The sequence below is a fragment of the Schistocerca piceifrons genome, chromosome 6 (genome assembly GCF_021461385.2).
Source record: "Schistocerca piceifrons isolate TAMUIC-IGC-003096 chromosome 6, iqSchPice1.1, whole genome shotgun sequence".
In the NCBI taxonomy this organism is placed as follows: domain Eukaryota; kingdom Metazoa; phylum Arthropoda; class Insecta; order Orthoptera; family Acrididae; genus Schistocerca; species Schistocerca piceifrons.
Window position 1 is genome coordinate 407,712,536 of NC_060143.1, and position 14,815 is coordinate 407,727,350.

At 41.9% G+C, this 14,815-nt stretch overlaps 1 protein-coding gene across 1 annotated transcript in view; it reads right to left on the minus strand.

Moving 5' to 3' along the window:
• LOC124802911 (chitin deacetylase 1) overlaps window positions 1–14,815 on the minus strand; it is a 219,388-nt gene that overhangs the window by 30,443 nt on the left and 174,130 nt on the right. The gene's annotated exons all lie outside the window — the stretch shown is intronic.

The following is a 14,815-nucleotide window of genomic DNA, read 5'->3' on the forward strand; positions in this document are numbered from 1 at the left end:
TGTTCACAGAACTTTTCCCCATACTAGAAGTAGGTGGTGATGAGTACATGTCGAAACAGTTTCACAGTGGAGCTGTCAAAGTTACTTTCTAGTAATACAAAGGAATCTTCTAGTGGTACCTCTGTGAAGACAGGCATGGTGATGAAGCTAACTATGAGTAGATCCTTACAATGATGAGCCAAAACATTATGACCACTTGTTTAGTAGCTTGTTTGTCTCCCTTTGGAACAAAATACCTCACTGATTCTGTCTATCAGGGAACTGACAGTTTGTTGGTAGGTTTGTGGAGATTGTGGCATTAGATGTCTATGCACAGGTCTTGTAATTTATGTGAATAATGGGCCACTGATTAGTGCACACAGTGACAGTGCCCTATAGTGACCCAGGTGGGTCCCAAAGGATTTACATCAGGTGAATTTGGTTACCGGGGCATCAATGTGAATTCACTATAATGCTCCTCAAACCACTGTTGCACAGTTCTGGCTCTGAGACATGGACAATTATACCGCTGAAAGATGACAGTGCCATCAGGAAGACATCAAGTATGAAGGGATGCAGGTGGCTTGCAGCTGTCAGTGCATCTTCGATTACGACCACAGGTCCCATGCCAGCACAGGAGAATGTCTCCTATAGCATAATAATGTTCCCATCATCCTATGTCCTTGTCATGTTGCATATTTTGAGCCACAATTCACCTCGATGACAGCAGTTGTGGAGCTGACCATTGAATTGGTTTAGCAAAAATGTGATTCACCCAAAGAGCTGACACATTTCCATTGATCAGTGGTTCAATCCCAATGGTCCCATGCACACAGCAATTACACTACTGGCCATTAAAATTGCTACACCATGAAGATGATGTGCTAAAGATGTGAAATTTAACCAACAGGAAGAAGATGCTGTGATATGCAAATGATTACCTTTTCAGAGCATTCGCACAAGGTTGGTGCTGGTGGCAAAACCTACAACATGCTGACATGAGGAAAGTTTCCAACCAATTTCTCATACACAAAAAGCAGTTGACCGGCATTGCCTGGTGAAACGTTGTTGTGATGCCTCGTATAAGGAGGAGAAATGCGTACCATCACGTTTCCGACTTTGATAAAGGTCGGATTGTAGCCTATCGTGATTGCGGTTTATCGTATCGCAACATTGCTGCTCGCGTTGGTCGAGATCCAATGACTGTTAGCAGAATATGGGATCAGTTGGTTCAGGAGAGTAATACGGAACACCGTGCTGGATCCCAATGGCCTCGTATCACTAGCAGTTGAGATGACAGGCATCTTATCCGCATGGTTTAACGGATCGTGCAGCCACGTCTCGATCCCTGAGTCAACAGATGGGGACATTTGCAAGACAACAACCATCTGCACTAACAATTTGACAATGTTTGCAGCAGCATGGACTATCAGCTCGGAGACCGTGGCTGCAGTTACCCTTGACACTGCATCACAGACAGAATCGCCTGCAATGGTGCACTCAACTAGGAACCTGGGTGCACGAATGGCAAAACGTCATTTTTTTGGATGAATCCAGGTTCTGTTTACAGCATCATGATGGTCGCATCCGTGTTTGGCAACATCGTGATGAACGTACATTGGAAGCATGTATTCGTCATCCTCATACTGGCGTATCACCCGGCGTGATGGTATGGGGTGCCATTGGTTACATGTCTCGGTCACCTCTTGTTCGCATTGACGGCACTTTGAACAGTGGACATTACATTTCAGATGTGTTACAACCCGTGGCACTACCCTTCATTCTATCTCTGCAAAACTCTACATTTCAGCAGGATAAAGCACGACCGCATGTTGCAGGTCCTGTACGGGCCTTTCTGGATACAGAAAATGTTCGACTGCTGCCCTGGCCAGCACATTCTCCAGATCTCTCACCAATTGAAAATGTCTGGTCAATGGTGGCCGAGGAACTGGCTTGTCACAATATGCCAGTCACTACTCTTAATGAACCGTGGTATTGTGTTGAAGCTGCATGGGCAGCTGTACCTGTACATGCCATCCAAGCTCTGTTTGACTCAATGCCCAGATGTATCAAGGCCATTATCACAGCCAGAGGTGGCTGTTCTGGGTACTAATTTCTCAGGATCTATGCATCCAAACTGCGTGAAAATGTAATCACATGTCAGTTCTAGTATAATATATTTGTCCAATGAATATCCGTTTATCATCTGCATTTCTTCTTTGTGTAGCTATTGTAATGGCCAGTAGTGTATAAATGACAATGTCATTGGGTCAACATGTGAACATGTGGGGGTGGTGTGCTGTGGAGCTCCATGTTCAACAATGTATGATAAATGGTGTTCTCTGAAATATTTGTGTGTGCACCAGCATTGTGCTCTAGCATCAGAGATGACACAGGTCACCGTCTATCCTATTTTACAGTGCAGCAAGCCTTTGAGCCCCAAATTCAGAGAAGAGTCATGGACATCCAACCTTTTAGTGCCTAGTGGTAGTGTCACTGTCCATCTACCACTTTCTGTAGATGCTCATGATAGTAGCGCGTGAACATTTGACCAGCTTCACTATTTTTGAGATACTGATTCACAGTCTCTGCATGATAATAATCTGCCCTTTGTCAAAGTTGCTCATCTCAAAGGATTTACTCATCTGCAGCCCATATCTCTGCTAGGGCAACCTCCCATCTGTGTCCGCTTTGCTTACACACTTTTGTTATTGTGTCATGTGCCCACAATGTCACCAGGTGGTCTCCAACATCACAGCAGGTATTGGTGATAATGGTTTGGCTCATGAGTGTATCTCATGAAGCATTTTCATTAACTCTTTCAAGTGTGCCAGGTGTTTGGCTGTGCTACCTGTTGGCAAATTTTTAGTGTTAACTCTTGAACGGAGAAGAACTTCCTCTTTGTATATTTTTTGGATGCCATAAAGCCAAAGTTGTAATGGACATCTAGCATACAACAGTCTGGCCATATCCTTGTCCAGTCCTGAGATGCTGAGCAGTGAGTTGAACGCCCTTGTCACTGCTGATGTAAAACCCTTCTTTACTTACTCTTATGCCAGATCCTGTAGTGGTATATCATTCTTCTGCCAATAGTCATATGGTCATAACAGTATCATTGCACTGGACTGCCTTTGACAGTTGTGAAAATGATTATGTCATTGTCCTCATGGAGGGCATTTACAGCCCTGCATTCTGCCACCAACATGTTGTTCTTTGGCATTGTGACTTTGTTAAGGACCCTGCATGTCTCCCTTTGGTGATGTCAGATGGGAGACCATAGTTTGCTTGCTCAATATGATCTCACATTTAGGTGATACTCTTAGAACTAGTGACATTCTGCATACGAGCCTGTGGAAGTTGGTGGAACATGTTGCATTGTTTTGCTGAGTTCACTGGTTGTAAAAATGTTTCCATCCACCCAAGACCTCGTGCAGGGTGAGAGACTGTATGCAAGTGCAGCTGACAAGTGACCAGAGTTTATGGAATTTTGTCCAGTTCTAGCCTGCTGACATGGGTATGTTTCCACATCAGGGTCAAACTAGCACACTGTAGAATGAGTTTTATCATCATGTTCATGGGATGTTGCAAGTAAGTGAACCACACCATCGCCTCCTTATCTGTGAACTGCTTTAAGAATGTCAATCTGCTGAGCAGACTTGCCTTCTTTATTTGTAGCATTTGCAGTATCTTGAAGCTGCACAGCATCTGCTCCCCAAAGAGGTGTGCTGTATGGAAATGTGGGCATTCTTTGCAGGTTTCGTTGCTGACATCTTATTTGTAATAACTTCTGTACTGAAGGCATGCCATTACTTCACCTGTTGGGCCCTTGGAAAAAAGTCCAGCAGCTATAAAGGATCAAACTGGATATGAACCCAACACTTCAGCTGAAGATGGCATATCTGGCCATTCCCTGGCAACATACCATCACAGATAATATACACAGCTGGTGGGTGGCCATACCTTCGACATCCTCTGCTGAAGCCAGACACGAACAGCAATCCCAATTCTGTTCATACATGCTGCTCTGTGTACACACCATATGACAGCAACACACATCCCACTGTGTACATGCCTGAGGATAACAGTAACATACATGGCCCTTTGCATACACACCAGCTTCCAGTGGGCTTCATGAGAGTCACTAGTATTGCCTGCTAGCAGCACGCACCACTGACCATGGTGCTGCAAATGTGGCACTACATTTTGTCAGTGCACTATGTGACAATCATCTGCATCTCATGCGACTCTCATAGAAATCCTTCTGCAAATAATTTAAGATGCTGCACATCCTCCAGCCAGCAGTAGCCACTTTCACTTCAGGCTTAATGCCGGCTGCTCTTTGCAGCTCATCCATAAGCAGTGACCTTCAGCAGCAGTCTTCGGTACCATCCCAATCTCCGACCAGATGTCAATCCAGTGTGTCAGTGCGACCCACAAACCGAACTGCCTGCACATGACCAAGGTGGACACCAACCAGGACACTGACCAAATATTGACCTAGGACACTGATCTGGATTTTAGTGAGAATTCTAATTATGCTAGAAGTTGCTCTTATTTTCTGTTCCACATCAAAATCATGAACTGTTCTTCTGTGTGTTACCAATAAAAGTTCTTTCATTGTAACCTGAGGACCGACTTATTATGTGCTGTCCTTGCCACCCATAGAGACCAAGACATAAAAATGACAAGCAGAAAATTCATCAAAACGTTGCTACAAGGCAATGCCAAGACTTGCCTCATAACCCAAAAGGATTTATTAAGAAAGTCAATGAGGAGCATTCCCTTACAGAACAGCTCTGTGGGGAGGAGATTCTGTGCAGCTTGAATATGTTACAAAAGCTATGAATCAAGAAGATGAGTTTGCGCAGCAGACTGTTTTCCTTACAGCATTGTTGGAATAAGGAGGTGATGCCATGGATTGCTTACTTGCTACAGCCTATCAACATGATAATGGTATTAGTTGTGGTTTAGTATTTTAGTAAAAGTTGTAGCTTTCTTAGTAGAGAGATAATTTAGAGACCACTATTGTTAGTTCTATAAATAGTTCTACTGGTGTAATTGAACGTAGGTAACGTAGACATTTTTTCAGTAACTGTAAAATTTTACCATGAGTGAGGAGTGTGGGCTCAGTTGTAGGTTTGTGAGTAGTGCATTACAGTGTGGGATTTGTTCAAAGTATTTTCAATGCGGGGAATGCAGTGGGGAAACTAGTGGGGATTCTAGTGAGATCCTCTCATGGGAATGCAGAATCTGTAGTAGAAATAAGTTGATAGAGGATCTGTGCCCTTCAGGTGCAGTTACAATACACAAAGGAGAAACTAAATAGGTTGAGGGGAATGAGAACTGGCAGTTGGCAAGAAGGCAGCTAGGAGGAGGTATTCAGATAGTTGTACTTTGTGTATATGCAATAGATTTGACCAAATGTCAGAGTTGAGTGGAGAGGAGCCTCTTGTAGCTGTAAATGTAGGAAACATGTGGCAGTCCTCAGCTGCTAGGAGGCCTAAGTCTGTTGCGAATGCTAACAGAAAGAAGAAGGTTCTGCTGCTAGGTAGTTCACATGGGTGGGCCAGCAGCTGCACAAAGTGTGGGCAGTGAGTATCAAGTCACCAGCATTGTGAAGCCTAGTGCAGGGTTGGCTCAAGTGACTGACAGCATAGGGGAGTTATGTAGGAATTTTATGAAGGAGGATCAGGTAGTTATAATGGGTGGAGCAGGGAATAGTCTTGATAGGACAGGTGGTGACCTGGTAAAAATAGCTACTCAAACAGGTGGCACTAATGTGCATTTTGTGCAAATGTTTCAGTGTCATGATTGGCCTCATTGTAATGCGTCTGTTAGGCATGATAACATGGGGCTGGAGAAGGCATTGATGCTAGAGGGCATGGGTCACATTGCAATGGTGCCAGTTGAGTCTATTAATAGATTGGGTTTCACTAGGCATGGCCTGCACCTCAATGGGTATAGGAAGGGGAAGCTAGCAAAGCTTATAGGTGGCAGTGTGGTGGTGGGTGATGGGGTCACTCATGGAAAAATTCCTATAGTAGTTCATGTTAGAGCTGCACCTTTTTTAAATTGAAGTCAACTGATAGTTATACCTGCTTAAAGGAAGTCCCTCTAACTAAGGAATTACCTTCATAGGACATCATGTTTCCAAGTAGAGAAGAAATTAGCATATTTCATCAAAATATAAGAGGTATTAGAGATATAGTGAACTGCTTATAGATGTCGACTCTGAAATTATTGGTATATCGAAGCACCACTTAAATAATTTGACAATTCAGAGGCTCTCTTTACCATAATACAGATTAGCTGGCTGTTTCTCAAGGAGTTCGTTGCAGAGTGGAGGAGTGGTCATGTATGTAAAAAACAGTATTCTATTTGAGTCCATAGACATATCACGGCACTGCACTGAACAGATATTTGAATATTGTGCAGGGGCAGTTGAATTTAGTGAAACTAAATTTCTAATTGTTGTTGTTTATAGGTTCCCTAACTCTGACTTCAGAGCATTTCTGCTCAAGCTCAAGAGGGTTCTTAATTTGCTTTGTAGAAAGTACCAGATATCAGTTATATGTGGTGACTTCAATATTAATTTTGTATACAATTGTGCAAGAAAAAGGATGTTGGTATATCTCCTAAATTTATATGATCTGATGCAGAGTGTGTTTTTTCCCAACTAGGGTACAGGGGAACAATAGCACAGCCATAGACAATATTTTTATTCCTTCTTCCTTACTAGATGGGAATTCTGTTGGTAAAAGTGTGAATGGCCTTTCAAAACATGATGCACAAATTTTAACACTAAAAGGCTTTTGTACTCAAACAAATGTCACATATAATTACAAACTATGTAGGAGAGTTAGTCCAATGGCAATAAAGAGTTTTTTAAAACTTATACATTATTTACTGTCATTTCTTGTTCACAATATCAGCTTATTTCTAAGAATAAGTAGCTTTCACTCCATCAATACTCAGCAGAAATCCAAACTGCATTTGGATTTACTTCCTTAACTCTTGTGCAAAAAGGTGTGCAGTATACTGCTGCATCCATTTTCAATAAGCTATCACAAGAATTCAAAAATCTTAGCAATAATCCACATGCTTTCAAATCGAAACTGAGGAGTTTCCTCATGGGTCACTCCTTTTATTCTGTTGAGGAGTTCCTTGAAAAATTAAGCTGATCCTTATGTTATATTGTTGACTGCATTTACTTAAATTCATGGCTTGACTTTTTTTGGGTTCATAAGTATTTTATTTTTATCTGTTATTATTTTTATGTTGTAATTTCATGTACTGACACATTCCATGACCTTGGAGATTTGCTCCTCAATTTGGTCCTACAGAACTTTACATGTAAATAAATAAACCAGCAGTAATAAGGTAAATCATCTCACTCCTCAGTAACTCAGGGTTGGACAAGGATATGATCAAAATATTGTACTCTATTGATCTGGTACCACCGTAGGTTTATGGCCTCCCACAAATACACAAGTAGGCAGATCCACTATGCCCAATAGTGAACACTAAGCATTCAAACATATGCCAATGTATGGAAAGCCAACATGTGGCATAGCTGCTAAAAGCTCTCACTAGTCATTGTCCACACTACATCAAGAACTTGATAGAGTTTGTGAAAATGTTTCAAGCTGTATATCTGGACAAAAATTTAATATAGTCAACTTTTATGTAATACCGCTCTTCACTGAAGTACCACGAGTAGATTCAATGGTATTACTACAGAGCCACTTCAACAGCATCATGGTGATACTATTTCAACACACACTCACTGCCACCTACTTCCAGTCTGGTGAAAAGTTCTATGAACAGATAGATGGTGTCACTGTTGGATCCCCTCTAGCACCAGGTATCACTAACATATATGTGAAACACTCTAAGAAAACAGTGTGTCTGAAGCTGAAGGCATTCTACAGGTGTGTGGATGACATATTCATGATTTGGCTACATGGCAGAAACAACTTACAAGAATTCCTCTGCCACCCTAACAGCATAGACAACAACATCAGTTTCATCATGGTGGTGCAAGAAAACATGTGCCTACCATTGCTAGACAGTCTGATGAAGAAAAATATGATGGGACATTCCATCAACAGAAAGAAGACACATGCAGTCATTGATGTAAACACCATTAGCTGCTGCCATCCAGTGAAATGCAAATCTGTGCTCATCACCCTGGTACACAGAATGCAAGCCATATGTGATAAGGAAAATTTGTCATCTGTGCAGAATATTTCACATGAAAAGCTTCTTTGAGAGACAAATGAGAAATGCTTTCAATCTGAAGAAGGAGAAGAAAAAAAAATACAGAAAAATAAATCACACATCTGACATGCCTTCCATATGCAGGATCACCCACAGCCAAGATTGTCAAGATAGTGAAGAAGCGCATTGGTAAAAATGAAGAATATGACTGGATCAATCAAGAACCAACCAGGGCTATGGGCACGTGGTGTTTACAGTATCATTTGTGAGTGTGACATGAAGTACATCAGCCAGACACAGCAATGCATCTTGCAGCATGGTCTTGAAGGAATGTTCACCTCATTCTAACCATCAAGTAAGCAGTTGCTGAGCACAGCATCAACAAAGGACGCATTCTTTCTTTTTCTTTTTCTTTTCTTTATTATAAGAGAGAGGGAGGGAGAAAGAAAAGAAACAGATACAGTAGCTGTGCCACATGAATGGAGTTTGGAATTCACTCATCAAAGAGGCAGTGGAAATAAGAGTACATGATGATCTTGTCCACCAGTATAATGGTTTCCAACTCACCATTCTGTAGGATGTGGCTTTAACAAAAACACATCAGGAATGCTCTGATGTAAATCCGATGAAGTTAGTGGAGGGGGGGGGGATGAGGGGGGGGGGAGATGGGGGAGGATGGAGGATAGACAGTTAGCACCAGGACTCAATGCCTGGATTTCCTCTCCACCAACCAAAGAGCCCCACCCCTGGTCATGACTGACTTCCAGTTGCACATGACTGACTGATCTGTTAAGTCCCCAGCAGAGGAGTATGTGGTCCAGTGGCTATAAAGGAGCAAACTGGATATGAATTCAACAGTGAGAAGATTTCAAGAATAAAATTTGCTTAGAATGCCTGCATCCCTATATAATTCCTTAATCATAGTTTCTAATCATCAAAGGTGAGTTGATCAAGACACTGTTCATTATGAGGATGGAAACAGCACAGTCAACTGAGGGATAGCTTATTGTGTACATATTTTTCACAGCTACTGATATTCACTACCCACTGCCGCACAGTAATAAGATCTACTGCACAGCCTCCATATATCTTTAGCAAGTTCCAATGGATTTCAATTGGTGCAATTTATTCAGTACCAATTAAATCAATGATACACCTCTGTCTCATAGGCACCTTAAAGTCAGATGGCATTTAGAAACACATCCTACTATAGCTGTCTGTCACAGGACATCAAAACCTAAAAGACATTTGTGCGAAGATTCAAAATTTAGTATCACACTGACACAATCCAGCTCAGACACTCCAAGTTAACACAAAAAATTAGAAGACACTAATTTTGGAATGACACTCATATTTAAAAATCAATGGTTGCAGGCAAGCTTCCTCACCATCACAAAGCTGCTTACTGATTTGTGAGTGCAGCCTGCTGGCTCTATAGATTCTGCAGAGAACACTGTGAAGAGGAACACAAAAATATCCAACCACTGTTTCTCACCTTCACTCAGATGCTAGCAGAACACTGAACTTAATTAAGGTAGATGTATTGATCTTCTTTTAGTGTCTTTTACTTAATTTGGATCCACGATTACATGGTATAGTGGATATAGTGAGGCTTTGTACTTCCTGCTCTCGTTTGATACACTCAACACAATTGTTTCCTACATATTTTCATAGAGTCACAAAAAAGGGTGGGGAGGGGGATGGAGATGAAACTAAAGCACAAGAACCATACTAACCAAAACAAAGGCCACCAAAGCTGTAATTGTGTTTTGTAGCAGAACAGCATAGAAAATTAGTTCTGAAGTGAGCTACAGTATTTTTATTCTTTTCCAATCAAAGTGTACAGTGTACACACACACACACACACACACACACACACACACACACACACACACACACACACACAGTGGTAATACACAATACTGTTTATGGGCAGCTGGGAGTTGTTAAGATTTACTTAGCAAGGAGGTGGTGGAAAGATATTAAGAGGCAATATAGAGTGAGACAGATGCATCTTAGTAGCACTGTCAAAATGATGGCTGAGGGAATTATAAGGTCAAGGCAGTGGGAAAATGTCAGCTGTGGATAGGAACTGGTAGAGGCTTAGACCAGGAGGAATTCTAAGAATGATAGATATTATGGAGGGAAAGTGCTGAGATACGGTGCTAAGGAGGGAGGGCAAGGAAGGGAAATCTATTCAGCACATTTACTGATGTAACCTCTGATGTATTTGATGTTGTGATGTCCAGCATGTTCAGTGACTGGGTTGTTACCTCTATAATTGGCCACAGTTTTGGCAGGGGCCATTCATTTAGGTAGACAGTTACTTAGTTGCCATACCCACAAAGAATGATGCTCAGTAATTGCAGCACATTTGGTATGTGAAGCAGCTGCTTTCACTTGTGGTCCTATGCTGGCTTGGACAGAAGATACCTGTGACTCAACTGCAGCAAGAGATAATGGGTGGGAACTTGGAATAGGTCCTGCCTTGGGCTATCCGCAAGAGAATGACATGCAGGTATGACACAGGCAAGAATCAGGGTATTGCTTGAGTTGAGCGAACAGCGGAGTGCTTCTTGGAGGGATGAGGGTAGGTCTTTCTACAGGAACCCCTCATTTCAAGTCATGGCAAAAAATTTTCAGGAAAGCTGCTACTTTGGAAAAAGAAGCTGCTGCTTGGTACCAAGGAGCTACAGTTTGCCCATTACAGCTTGCTTACTATTTACATGAGGAAACTGATAAACTTCAAAGACAAATGATTATTACATGGTGTACAAATACAAATGCATTTACAATCAGTGTTGTTGCTTTTCATGCTGCCTGCAATTTTCTCCTTTTCTTGAATCCAGATATTCCTATAAATTGTTTGAGGAAGGAGTTAAAGCATATGTTTGTAAATTACAAGCAGTTTCAGTTTTGTGACTTACTCCTATCTCCAACATGTTAAACACTACTGTACAAAAACATAGAATACATGGGGGAGCTGCCTCAAGATGGCACAAGCTTCCAGCACACTGTAGAAAATACTACAGTCAGAAGAATTACTGTATGGTAGCATTCTAAAAATTATACGGGGTGTTCAAAAAGTCTCTCCACAGTGCCATATGATTGTTAGCCATGCATGCCGTATGCTGCAGTGAATATACCGAAATGAAACTCAGTGAAATACAAGTCAAGTGTCCACCCTGTTGTTGACTACACAATTCAATTTGTCTAATCATGTTTCCAAACACTGAACCCCTACTTTGAAATTGTTAATCAAATCTCGCAACGTATCGCAATGTGGAAGTGTTGTCTCAGGGAAAACTGAATTAAATGTTTGACGAACTGAAACTGTGTATTTACCACCAGCTTTGAACACTTGTTCAACTAAAAACACACGATCTTCAATGATTAGCAATTTAACAGTGACAGAAACAAAATAAACGAACAAAGGAACTAAACTTAAACGCTCACATCAACATGTAATGACACACACCAATGATACTACTGACAATACTGCTGATGCCGGCTGAGATAAACGAAACAGTGGAATGTTGGGAGAGTCCACTTGAAGCGAAATAACCCAGGCAGGATAAAAATCATATGGCACATGCGGCTAACAATCATGCGGCATTGCGGAAAGACTTTTTGAACACCCCGTATTTACTGTCTTCAGAAGTTGCTGAGTAATGTGTTTGCCAGATTGATCTGGATTTAGACAGTAAAATGTCTTTTGCTGTTGAAAGAATCATGAAAGTTACAATTTTAAATTTTTGTTTTGCTACTAAGTGTGCTTTTCTCATAACATTCCTATTTTTTGTCATGCGTGGCCAGCTAAATACATGCACCACATGAATACCCAAACAAAAACTTTGAAAACACACTTTTGCTCACAGTGTTCTCCCATCTAACTGCTTGGGTCTCAGTCTCAGTCCAGCACACAGATTTCATGTTTCATGGGATATAGTTTACCAAAAGGCTAAGAATTTTAGTCTTGTGCCTGTTCTTTTATTGTAACTATCTCACAAGTGAAGAAATATAGTCTGCAGCAACATCATGTTTTGTTAAACTTCATTACACTTGATAGTGAGAAAGCAAACACAACATATTGGAGGAAAGAGAGCTTCAAAAATAGATAAGACTAAAGAAATTAGAAACCATTCAAAACAGATATTACTAAATCTGTTTTGTTGTATGGATGCTTCAGTCATATCTTTCCTTACCTTAAGTCAGAGTAATTTTCATTATAATATCAAGGCAGCAGCTGAGCAGTGGAAGAGGAGTAGCAGCATCTTTTTGCCTCCCCACAACTAGTTGTTTTTTGCCTTACATACATGTACATATGTAACGTAAACCCAACCAATGGAATGTCCAGATAGAGCAACAACAGTATGGAAAGAATAGATTGCTACTCACCACATAATGAAGATGCTGAGTCACAGATATGCACAAGGAGAAAGAATGCTAGAAATATTTCAGCTTTTGCACAAAGTCCTCCTTCAGCAGTAGAAAACTCAAATGCATTTATACAAGCACAACTCACATACACATGGCCGCTGTCTCTAGGCACAAACGCCTGAATGTGACTGTATTAGATATGAACAGTAATTTAGCTGGGATGGCTGTGATGGTAAGGAAGAGACTGGGGTCAGGGATGAGAAGAGAGAGCAGGGTAGGGTTCGGGCCATATCCTTGCAATAGTCCTAAAGGCAAGACCTGTCCCATACATTCTCCCACTGCTACTTACTCCAGTCCTTTCAAAGGCATCTCATAGCCCATCAAAGGCAAGGACATTTGATCCAACAACTTAGCTGTAGCCTCTGTGCTGCATTCTACATGGGGATGACAACTAACAAGCTGTCTGACCACATGAATGGCCACTACCAAAGTGCGACCAAGAGATGACTAGATCTACCAGTTCCTGACCATGCCGCCCAACACTTCAAAGATTGCTTCACAGCCTGTGCCATCTGATTTCTTCCCGATAATACTAGCTTTTCCGAATTTCACATGTGGTAACTCTCCCTGCAACATATCCTTCATTCTCATAACCCCGCTGGCCTCAATCACTAGCCCCTGTCCACCAGGCTATCTTCTTCGGTGCTCCCTGTCCAGTACTAAACATGTCTTCTATCCTGCTAGTGCCATATCATAGTCCTTTCCCTTTCTTTACTTTTCTTCTTACCCTCCCCCACCCCCTCCCCCTGCCACTACAGCCTCCCGGTGCTGCACCTAATAGCACTAGCATCTTCCCCACCTCTACCCTGCTATCTCTTCCTCCTCCCATTCCATCCTATCCCATGCCCATGCCCACTACTCACCCCAGCTAGACTGCCACTCACATCTCATGTAGTTTCATTTGTGCCTTAATGCCTGGAGACAGTGACCATTTGTGTGTGAGTTGCATTTGTGTGAATGTGCGTGTGTCTTGTACTAATTAAGAAGGCCTTGCCCAGATGCTGAAATATATGAATTAATGACTCTCAGGACACAGAAAATGACAATTACAGTGCTGTGTTTCAAAAACAAAGTGACTGCAAGAAAAACTGCAAGGTTTCAACCATTTTTTTCATTTGAGAGAAAGCTGTTTGGTTTGCAAATAATGAATTAGGTGCTGATCTGATCCACTGAAGGTGCCTTGTAAATAAACCAGAATGGGCCTGTATGCACAAGAAAACTGAAAAAGAAATTAATGTGCAGCATCCAAAAGGTATTTTTCTTTTAAACTGCTGTAGTTTATTTTTGTTGTGCCAGTGAGCAACTCAAGGCCTTCTTTATACGAGGGCGGTTCAGAAAGTAACCTCCGATTGGTCACAGTGCGGGTTGTGGGGGGAGTAGCGACGCCATCTGTGCGTTCACGCACTCAACAGGTCAGTCGGCATCAAGCCGTGGTCGAGTGAACGTCGAACCTGCGCTAGTTTAGTTTTTGTGGCAGTTTGAAATGTGTGCTGCAATAGAAAACCCCGCCAAATGTGAAGTGCGTGCTGTCATAAGGTTTTTTACAGCCAAAGGATATTCTGCAGCAGCTATTCATCGTGAGCTTTGTGCCGTGTACGGACCAAGAGTTATGAGTGAAGGAGTTGTCCGTGAATGGGTACGTTTATTTAAAAGTGGACGAGAAAACGTTCATGATGAAGAGAGGAGTGGTAGACCATCATTGGTGACTGACGAACTCGTTCAGACAGTTGAGGCAAAAGTTCGTGAAAATCGACGTTTCTCAATGTCGGAGTTGTCTACTGGTTTTCCACAGATTTCTAAGACTCTCTTGTACGAGATAGTGACAGCAAGATTGGGTTACCGCAAGTTCTGTGCACGATGGGTGCCCAAAATTCTTACCGACCACCACAAAACTCAAAGAATGGCCTCTGCATTAGACTTTCTGTCACGTTATGAGGACGAAGGAGAACCATTGTTAAACAGAATCGTGACCAGTGACGAAACCTGGATTAAGTACGTGAACCCTGAGACAAAAGAACAATCAAAGATGTGGGCACATTCAAATTCGCCTACCAAACCAAGAAAAGCCTCGCAAGATTTTTCTGCCAGAAACCTGATGGCAACGGTGTTTTGGGATGCCAAAGGGGTGTTGTTGGTTGAATTCATGGAACGTGGTACGACCATTAATCAAGACGTG